At 33.7% G+C, this 11,428-nt stretch overlaps 1 long non-coding RNA gene across 1 annotated transcript in view; it reads right to left on the reverse strand.

The window, feature by feature from the left end:
• Positions 1-11,428, reverse strand: part of LOC119632627 — an 82,172-nt gene that overhangs the window by 27,885 nt on the left and 42,859 nt on the right. The gene's annotated exons all lie outside the window — the stretch shown is intronic.

Here is an 11,428-nt window from a genome sequence, read left to right on the forward strand (position 1 = left end):
AGAGAGAGAGAGAGAGAGAGAGAGAGAGAGAGAGAGAGAGAGAGAGATGGAAGAAATTGTAAAGAGTGAATTGATTGTCGATGTGTAGCATAGGGAAAAACAACACCTATAAGACTTAACCTCTAGCTTTTGAAGTTAGTAGAGATGTAACAAATGCCTTCGCAATCAATATCACTTAAATATAGGGTGAACATGAAAAACTGCACTAAGTTTATTAATTTCATTTTGGCCAACGTTTAAAAGTAGACAAAAGCCATGAAAGCATTGGCTGTTGTTTATTGACAGAGATAGGTACCGAAATGATGAAAACTTACGCGCTAGGAAAACGATGCATGATGTCGCGTAGCAAGACGGACTCGAATGCGAATGAGTGTTGACAACTAAATAGCTTACAGAGTTGTCAGCAGCTCGCTTGTTAACGATATGGCACCGGCACCAGCACCAGAAAATTGATCGCTTTAGACGTTTGATCAGAATTTAAGAGAAAATGGACGCGAGTTTTTAATGCATACTTGGCTTACCATCAATTAGTTTAGCTTCTGCATAACTCCCTGGCCACCAATTAGGGTTATTTTGAGTTTTTAAATTGCCGGCCAAAGCCACGTGACTGTACTTGTAATGTATGCATACACTAGCATATCTAAGTCGTTCGCAAATATGAAAAGAGAACGGAATAGAGTAGGACCGCCAGCTTGTTAAAATAAAATCTGAAATTTTCAAATTTCAAAACGTTTCTCCTTACTCAGGACTGCACTACACTTGTGTCCGGAATATAATGACATATATGCCATGTTGCAAAGTTAAAAAAGTATGCTTACGCTTACATAGCCATCACACTTCGAGCGAGCGGTATAACAAATATTTGCCTCATAAGAAATCATCATCACAAGGCGCTAAAGCGATAAATATTGGAAAAATTTACTCTCCACCGGAGGACATGGCTTACACTTTTTGTTTAGCATTTTTAACACTATTTCCAGGCGATAGTGTCGCCATTAGTTCAAGCATTTGCAGTTGAAAGTAAATGCATTTCAAGCGAAACAAAAAATCCATCATCTCTTTCTCTGCAAAGTCATCAAGGATCAGTTAAATCTTTGCTGAGCTAAGCCAATATTTTGTACTCAAAAAAAGAAGCTTTAGTTTAAATACATGCATACATGCATATACGCATCCATATGTATGTATAATTTCAATTAATAAAAATTGTCATAACGTCGATCAAAAGACTCAGGCCACCAAACAGATTTAAAATTTAACAGCTAACCAATTATCATAAAACTTTCGTCGTGTTTTTATGTGATTATTGTTGTTGTTTCTTTTTTTTTTTTTTTTTTTTTTGCTTGCTTTTTCTTCTCGTAGCATTCATTAATAATAAATGCATTGAGGATGGTATTGTAAGTTATTGAGTAAGGTTTATGTGTTTTTCATGTGTGCTCGCAAGTACGGTAATATGCCTCAGCAACGGTCACGAATTGGCATAACGATTTTGGAAACGAGAGTTGAGATATCGCTCGAACGGTCTTGTCGCGGTCTCATGGCACAGACAATGAAACGAAAATAATTAAATAAATATTTTATTGTAATGCCTCCTTTAATTTATTATTATATATTTTCCCGATCAATATCTGCTATCTATGTAACCATCCTTCGCGTATGTATATGGGAATCAAAATGAGACTATTGGATTGCTATTGGATTTTACTTTATGCATAATTTTTAATTCAGTTCAATATGGCTTTCCTGGCATCTATTTGTTTTATTGAGTGCTTCCGTTTCATGGGCAATTATTAAAAATTTATTTTATGCAATACATTAATCAATATAATGCAAAAAACTAACAGAAGCACTGGAAACATCTATAAGCCGGATTGAATAGCAGATATGTAAATAATTGATACTATTAGAGTTTCTCTTAATACCTTTAAGCTTTGTTGTATGTGGGTCCATTTATGCATTGAATTTATACGCATATTTACTTACATATGATATTTGTAGTACTTCATCGATCTAAACTAAACAGTACATGTGCATGTATGGCGGTCGCAGGATTTTCGCAAAATGTTCACAACCGTCATGTATATATGTATATAAATACTGTATGTGTGTGTAATGTTAATAAAAAACCGCTTTCAAGCATTCATATCAACATGTCTAAGAAGACTTAAGTCTTCAATACGATTTTTCCACTAAATAGCTTAAATATTCATTAACCGTTAAGGATATTAAACATAAAGGATTTAAATTTAATAAATACACAGTAAAAAGTTGGTTTGCTTGCAAAAAAATACTAGTTAAGTTGCAAGTGTTTTGTATGTTGCTCTATAAAACGAAAACGAAAATGAACTAAAAAACTAGCTGACGCTTTGGGTTGATGGGTTCATTATAATCCAATTCGATTCCATACCTTATATAGGCACAATTTTTCAACGATAACTGCTTCGCGTTGCTTTACTCCTTCTGAGTGAAATTCATTTGAAAACATGAAACATGAAATCCATGAGAGGAGGAGGAGGAGGAGGAGGAGGAGGAGGATAGGAAATATGAAATTAGAGATAAATGTTGGCGTCGTAATCGTCCCGTCATATATAACGAAGATATAGAACATGGGCCCCCATGAGAGACAAGTCCAGGTTTTATATGCCTTCATTAGATCTGAAAAGTTTGCCATGTGCTTGTGCAAAATTTTTCAAGACTTGATTTCTATAATTTTCATTAAATTTCTTCGATCGCAAAGTGTATACGGAAGGAAGAGAAAAACACTTGCTAGCGCTATATCGAGGATTAACTTAAGGCTGTTTAGTCCAGTAAGTTCCTCATCCCATTTTTGCCCATAGTCGGCTTAATTTCAAGCGAAGCCACATAACTACTCTCAGTATTCTTCGCAACAATGGTACATCGCTAAGTCGCAGTGAATTTTAATTTTCGATTTTGAATTTTTGTTACGAAATCTATCCTGATATCAGCTAAAGAAGCATAAAATGTATTCATGTGTGTGTTTGAAACGTGTCGGCATGCACATGTGTGCGGTTCTCCCTTTTAAAAACTATTTCATCATTAACACGCAATCCCGTCTCCAGATTATATATAATAACTAAAAAAGCAAATAGAAAAAAATTACAGAGAAAAAAGAAAAGAAGAATAGGAAAGGAAAGGAGAGCAAAGGAAAAAAAAGCAACATCAATATATGTTGTCACGCTATGCAGCGATTCCACCAAAAATGAAAAGGAAAAACTTACATTTCTTCTTGCAGTGCGCGAATGTCTAACGATATGAAAATTGATTAAAAATGGGCCGGCGAACAAAGTACAAGCATAAGTAATTTGACAGGTTGGTGTTAGTGAATATGCAGAGTGGCCGAGACAAAAAATATATATCACGACTAGAAGAAATTTTAATTAAGGGCATTAACCATTAGCGAAAGCTTTTTTAATTCTCTGAAACTTGAAAAACAAAAACAAAAAACAAAAGAAATGGGGAAAATGATTTTTTATTGCCATGGTTTCCGATAACTATTAAGATGAAAAGAGAAGATTTTTATTTATTTTTTTTTTTTTACTTTTGTATATATATTAATGTTTTAGCCACCAGAGAACTTTCGATGCTCGCTAAGTTTGTTTACATTGTGTTCCTTTTTAGTTAATTTCTGTAATTTTTTTATGAAAACAATTTTCTCTGAAAAACTTTTAATGATCATAGTCATAACTGACAGCAATTAATAGTTGAGTTGTTGTCAGATATGGGCGTTTAACGTCCTGTTAAATGCTCGCAATAGAAGGAGATGGAGGTTCAAAGTGTTCAAAAATGTTTTCAATTAAATTTTCTCTCTTATTAAAAAAGAATTCTCACTAAAATAGGCAAACCCGCGTTGCTGTCCTTTTCATTCCTTTAAGTACAATCGAGGAGATACAACGCTGTCTGCTTAAAAATTGCAGACGTAAGTGTTCTAGGCTTTCAGTACAATGCCTTCTGACTAGTCATACTCGATATATGCCACTGAAAGAACATCTGCCATTATTTTATATTATCTAATCTCGATAAGCGTAAGGATTGGATTTAATTTAGATATACCTTCTGGTGGGTTGTCCATCACTCCATATATGTGAAAGCATCAATTGAGATTGATAGGTAATCAGCCCATTGAGGAGCCCTTCGCTAATAACAAAGTGTTATTCAGCTCTTTATTCAGGAAAAGCTGAGGGTGTGACACATATGACAAAATCTATTTTTAACCGACTCTTATATTTTTAACCAAAACCTAAATATGCAAAAAACACACTTTCGTAGCGATATACACGTGCATACGTTGCAGTTATTTCTATGAAATTAATTTTAATCCCTTTCAAAAGAATTAAATGAAGCGATTCGGGCTTGTTAAAATGATCTGGAAAGCATATTTTTTAAAAATCAAGACCAAAGAGTAAGCGCTTTTTTATATTCAACACAGAAAGGGGGCAACTGAGTATATTTAAAAAGCCATGCATCAGTTCGTTTATTGAAGTCATGACTACAGTTTCAAAACTTTATATGAAACATTGAAATACAAGCTAAAATGTTTTCCAAACCATGCAATTTTGTCCGCCTATCTATCTACTTGACATTTGTTATCGTAGCGATCTCAAGAAATGAGAAGAAAGCGAAAACTTTGCACAAATATTCCTAGTTGACGATCACCTTCAATATCCACCCACGATCATACTCGCAATACGTAAAACAATAACAATTTACATATGATGTCATTCATGACATTGATTGTTTCAAACTTGATCCAACTATTTATTTTTTTAGTTATGAACACATTCGCAAGACGCAAGAAATGCGACTCGTAATCCATGACATATGATATTGATCCAACCATATGCAAATGTACTACGCAGACCGATTAAAATGGTGAGACTCAAAATGGACTCGATGTGTTTACTGCCTGCGCAGAAAATAGGCTTGACTTCCGAAACGAAGCCTTAGTCTTCGCATAAAACAATTAGGACGCAGGAGAACGCCTGGGTTAACGCGCATCTTCAGTGCATCTCTTTGTCGGCAGTTGGAGGACAGTAAAGTATACTAAGAGTTTCTATTATTTATGACTTGTTCTTTAATTAAAGGCGGAGGCTGCCCTAGGTATTATAACCACATACGCGAACAATATATGACAGCAGGATGGTACGCTAGTCATTCAGTTATAAAAGGAGCTTGTCTCTCATATCGATTCGTCTCCTTTTAATTTTAACTGCAACAATAATTTCAAGTGTTCAATAACAAGCGAAATAGAAGCCGTTGCTGGTAAATAATTTATAGGCAAAAATTAATAAAGAAACCCTTAAGACATAACACTAAGAGTCGTTGCGTTGCGTTGCTACTATTCTTGCGTTAGGTTGAAATATTCTTTTCCTAACATTGTGGCTTTCGTGGCATGTATGATTAGCAATTGGAGTCGAAGTGAAAAGATGATTTGCATTAGCCGTGATGCTGGATTCGTCGCGGCAAATCACTTGGCTTGATCAAATGATATCACTTAGGAGCTTAATTCAACTACATTCTGTTCTCGGTTAGTAATGGGTAACATATATCCTGATTGCATATTAATTTAAAGTTTAACTTAACTATTTCACACCATAGAAGAGAAGATAGCGCCTTGGGTCCCAATAATATATGCAGAAGCAATTAGATAAATCAAGCGGGTAGATAAACCATAAACTATCACTAGTAGCCTAGTAAGAGAGAGAGAGAGAGAGAGAGTCTTTGCACATAAACTTAAAGTTAAGTACTACTTAGCACCTCAGTACGTTATGCAAGACATGGTTCTGAATTCTTTGCGCGACGTAATGTAAAAAAGCGACCTCGACACGATCGCCGCAATTTTTTAATAAATTTATAACGTATGTGTAACAAACAAAGTTAAATTCTCACCTCCGTGTTAAAATGGCAATAGCGTGCTCCACGACTTATGAAGAAAGGTATAGTTTATATCGAGCATCGAAAAATGTAGTTTAGTAATAAACTACGAAAATTTTTTTTTTTTTTTTTTTTTTGTTTATCTCTTCGATCTAAATGACATTTTCGAATGGCCGACGGGACGAAATTTACGTTGGGCGTATAGTTAAAGGAAATTAAAGGCTTTCTTTATCATATCAAATGATATTTATAAGGTTGTACACACGCACGCATGTACACGCACATGCACACATACAGCAGCTATAAGTGAATTATCATTAAAAATGTCACTAAACAAAAGCTTGATACACAGAACAAAAGAGTTCCTTGCTTCTTTTTTTCTTTCTTTTTCTTTACAAATACCAACACAATTAGATTTTATCTCAACACACAGGCAGACATACCTGCATATATGCATATATTTACATATGCAATGCATTGCTTGTTACAAATGTTTTTATCTATATATATATGTTTACTTTTATGTTCTGAATATTTTCAAAAGCAGGAAAAAGCAAACATATCACTTGCACGTAATGAAAAGATATTACGTTGTTTATGATTTTTTTTCTTTTTTTTTTCTTTTTTTTCTTCTTCTTTTCAAAATTTATACTAAGAAAAACCAAATAAGGCATTTACACTTTACCTTACGTCGAATCGTAAATATCCATACGCCAGCAGATTTGCGTTGTCTCTTAAACGATCAGGATTTCTTTCTGCCGAGGTTATTGAAAAAAAAAATTAAATTTCCGCAAATTGTTTTCGCCGCTGGAATGCTGGAACCGTATTTGCTCCAGAGGTTGCACAATCGCTTACCGAAATGTCGTGCTTTTAAATTTGATTTCTTGCATTTTAGCGTTTCATTCATCGTAAGGTTTCGTCGATGTTTATGCTCGCAAGTAATGGCAACGACCAGCAAAGCCATATGTAAATACGTAAGGAGCTCCATAATCTTCTAATTTTACCCGGACCATATACAAGTTCACTTCATGCGACCTCTAATGCATATTTTTGTACGTAACTAACGCTATCAACAAATTAGTAGGGACAGACTTGTGAGTATAATATACACATATGAATGTACATATATATATATGTATATATGCATGGATTTGTATGCATAGACATACGTATGCATAGTTCTTAAATATTATGGTAAGCAATAAAGAAATGGAAGAGAGTGCAAGAAGAATGTACAAATACCGGCATTCACATATGCACGAAAAAAAAAAAAAGAAAAGAAAACAGAATATATTTTTATAGTTTACAGTGGCCGACAATTGTTGTGCTTTTCGTCCGCTTTCGGTTCGGTAAATCCTTTGGCCTTATTGCGAGTCCTTTTTAAGCGAACAAAAACGTGTTGGAAGAGTAATAGTTGAGCTTAAAGGGTTTGCCGACACACTAAATGTTAAAGAAATTACAAATGAAATAAAAAAAAAACAAGACGAAAAATATTTAAATTGTTTTCAGCCATGAAAGTATGAAAGTGTTGTTGAGTTCGCAGGGCGGTGGTACTCTGTAAGATATTTTGAAGGCATAAATTAGAAAGGAACGATAACTGGAAAGCCATTGAAAAAACATACTTCAGAAAATTTTAAATGAATTCAATATCCATGCGGTTTATACAGTAACGGTACAGTGAATAAAATCCAATCAATATGATTAGAGTCGCGTTTTCAAAAACAAAAAAAAGAGAGAGAGAGAGAGAGGAAGAAAAGGGAGAGCTCGTCATCGGTTCATTTCATGTTTTCTTTCTTTCGTTTTTTTTTTTTTTATTTTCACTTTTCTCACTTAACCGTAACAAAAAATTGAAATTTATTGAATTTACAGTTTTCCGCTTAACCGAATCCTAATCTTTAAACAGTTAGTTCCATGAGCTAAATTCGTTACATATATATATATATATATATATATATATATATATGTATGCGCACGTACACATACATCATTTATATGTAATATATAGAAAATATAAAACAGCTGAAATGATATAAACCTTTCTACCCTCGTCGACTATATTTTACTTATTTCCAAACAAATGTATGTATATAGGTGTATGCATGGGATATGTATTCATTAAAAAGCAGCTTAAGCGGCGAACATATACATTTTAAATTTGTTTAATTTCACTACCGATATACTAACTTTGGCATTTTATTTGCAGCAGCAAACAATACGTGCCCAAGGATATGCAAAATGCATAAAGTATTAAAGACTCAATTAGTGCAATATTCTGGATCTGTCAAGCGAGCGTTAAAACTCGCTGCTACATAAACGAACAGATTTGGTGTAAATTTCACATTTAAGCCCTTTTCTTTTATAAGCTTTGCCTATCTAACTCGATTTCATGTAAGCGCGAAAACATCGACTCGATATTTCGGCTTCTTCCGTATATTCAATTACGGTGAAATTTTGCACACACCTTTAATTCCGATGACAATGCGGCGTGGTACAGTCAGTACAGTTCTATATATTGACATGGGCGAGCTGTCATTTAACTTTAGACACAATGGACGCTAGAAAGTAACGGCATGTCTTCTTCTTAACAGTCGCCTTGATAGGAATGTGAAGTAAATGGGACTTGGAGAATGAATTGCGACAAATCGCATTTGTTAATTCTATGTTAAACACCGCAAATTAAAAAAGGGAGAAAGAAGAAGAAGAACCAAAAGTTATATCAAAGAAAATAAATAAAAAATCGATTCACATGGCTGTAGACGCAGCTAACTTTGATTTAACTGAAGCAATACCATCATCAGCATCAATCGGACTGGAGGTCCACCTTAAAAATGCGATACATCTGAATGAGCTCACATCGTAACTGGTGGTATCGATTTTATAAAAGGCATTCTTTCTCTCTCCACGTTTATGATCGATTATGTGAGAAACAAATTCAAGCCGTCAAAAATAAGTTACGGTATTGTTAAAAGCAAAATGGCTACCATAATGTGCTATCGTGGGCTTCTATTGTGCAGAAGATGGAAAAAATTACGATAAATCATGACGTAATGTATCCAAGACCCAAGAGCGTTGGAAAGCTTGCAAGAAGAAAAAATGGACGGTACAAAGTTAACCGGGAAGAAGTCTTCTAACAATGAAAGCCATTTCTTTTTTGACACTAGACATACGACAGCCGTCAATTTGACCAGTTTGTGATTTCAAGCTTAAAAATTTCGCATAAAGAAGCAGATATCTTTGAACGTTACATGTGGGCTTTTATTGAATTAGTATATATGTATAGTATATATATATATATATATATAGAACTGCCATCTTCACTATGGCTAGAGTTGCCATTTCCACTTTTACGAAAAGAGGCCAATTTAATCGGTATCTTTTGTTAAACGTGAGAGTTGTCAAAACGATACGAAGATAGAAAGATGAAATTTTGCACAAGCATCCCTTCAAAATAGGAGCTATATGCTCGCGTATACGCCCACGATGCGGAAGAAACTGAAATAACCTCGTAAAAGACCGAAATCTTTCTCAACATTTTTCTTTTATAACCTTCGATCCCGTGAACATATGTTTTGGAAAGCTCTTATCCAAATATCCGCCAGAACCATCTGCATTCTCGACGCAAAATTATTCCAATTGATTTACTAACATGTCCACGACTAATGACATAACTAAAGTTCGGAATGCTTGTGTTAGATTTCAGCTTTCTATCTTCAACTTTGCGACTGTGAAAATTCATAAAAATGACGCGTGAATATAACGGACCTACTTACGTAAATCTAGATTTTATTGAAAGGGAGAAGAAGCTCATTGCAAAGTTTTTGGTAATATTTTTTCTACGACTAGTAAACACTTGGGACCTTTCGTACTATGTGGAAAGTTATTGATTACCTAAACGAAAGTGTGTCGAGCTTTCCCGTAAGCATTGCGAAAGACATTCCGGGTCAAACGTATCTCTGTTGCGAAATTATATTTTAATATCTCGGCCGTTAATTTCTCACAGATACCCTTAGAAAGTTTTCCAAATAAAAATATATTAGTGCAGCTTCATCAAGTGCAGCTTCAGCAGAAGTTACTTATGACCCGACTCAAATACATACTTGACCAACAATAATAAAATTACTTTAGATCAAGTTGTGGGGCGATTTGTGCAAATCTGTAGGAAATTTGATGCTTAAATCTCCTTTTCAACCCTTGCAACCTTTTCAGTTTTTCGATGCTCTTAGTGTAAGGGAAGTGCTATATATTATGAAAGCATGAATTTTAGGTAGTTTCGAGAGTCTTCCGCTTTAATCGTAAGCGGTATTTGCCGTAAAGTTTTTCTGTTCACCAATTTTTTCGAAATATTCATATGTTGAACATTTATTTGATTTTTATTTATTAATTTTTTTTTCATTTCATGTAATGAAATATAATAAGAACTAATTGATGTTTTTAGTTTAGATTTAAGTTGAGACGAGAAAGAAAAAATGAAAATGTTGTTAAATGAATATATAGAGTACGTAAGAAGAAAACATTTAGTTACTTAAGTTAGCCATTCATCTATGTATGCATACGTTTGCTTTTTCATATATATAATAATACAAGATATCCATCCATACGCTAAGGCGGATAAGTACACAATCCATATGACAAGTAAAGCTTGATTGTCGTAAGTAAAAGTTTTTACAAACTTGCGAAAATATTTTAGTATACTTAGAGAACAACAATAACAACAATAATAACAAACAGCAACAATAACAACAACAACAATAATAATAATAATAGCAATAATAGCAACAACAATAATAATAGAAACAACAACAACAACAATAACAGCAACAATAACAGCAACAATAACAAAAACAATTTTAACAATAACAATAACAGTAACCAACAGCAATAATAACACGACTGTACTTTAAGGAACAAAACTTTCTTAATATATTTCCGGAAATTTGTTATTTTCTTTTTCATATTACACGCATACATATATATCATACAAATACATATATACTATACATTTAAAGTTACATTTACGCAAACACTTAAGCACACATGTTAAACTTATTTACTAGAAAAAGATTTCTTTATATCGTAGTAAATAAAATGAATTTAAGGTTAAGGAATAGGGGCGAAAGATGAACAGAGAGATAGAGGCGGGTGAGGTTGCATTTTTCTTGTTATCTCGCTGTTTCGCTTTCGTTCTATCAATTTACTGTTTAAAAAGTTCCTCACTTTTTCTCAAATGTGCGAATATGAACGAACACCAATAGCACAAATGGCAGAATAGCAGCAATAACAACAACAATAATCAGTAGAAATCTTTATTTACTATTAAATTCATTTTTAAAACTCTTTATTGCCGCCATAGTAAGATGTGAAAACAAATCATTATTGGAAATTTTTTCTTAGATTCGAAAGCCAGAGCGATAAGTAAGTAAGACGGATAAGAGCAAGAAAAAGGCTTCACCTTAGGATTCGTTAAGTACGCAATGAATCGCATGAAATTGAAACGAACGAGACCATCTCTGTATTTAAACAGAAATTCGATAATTAACAA

Source organism: Glossina fuscipes, unplaced genomic scaffold, assembly GCF_014805625.2.
Source record: "Glossina fuscipes isolate IAEA_lab_2018 unplaced genomic scaffold, Yale_Gfus_2 1, whole genome shotgun sequence".
Classification (NCBI taxonomy): Eukaryota; Metazoa; Arthropoda; class Insecta; order Diptera; family Glossinidae; genus Glossina; species Glossina fuscipes.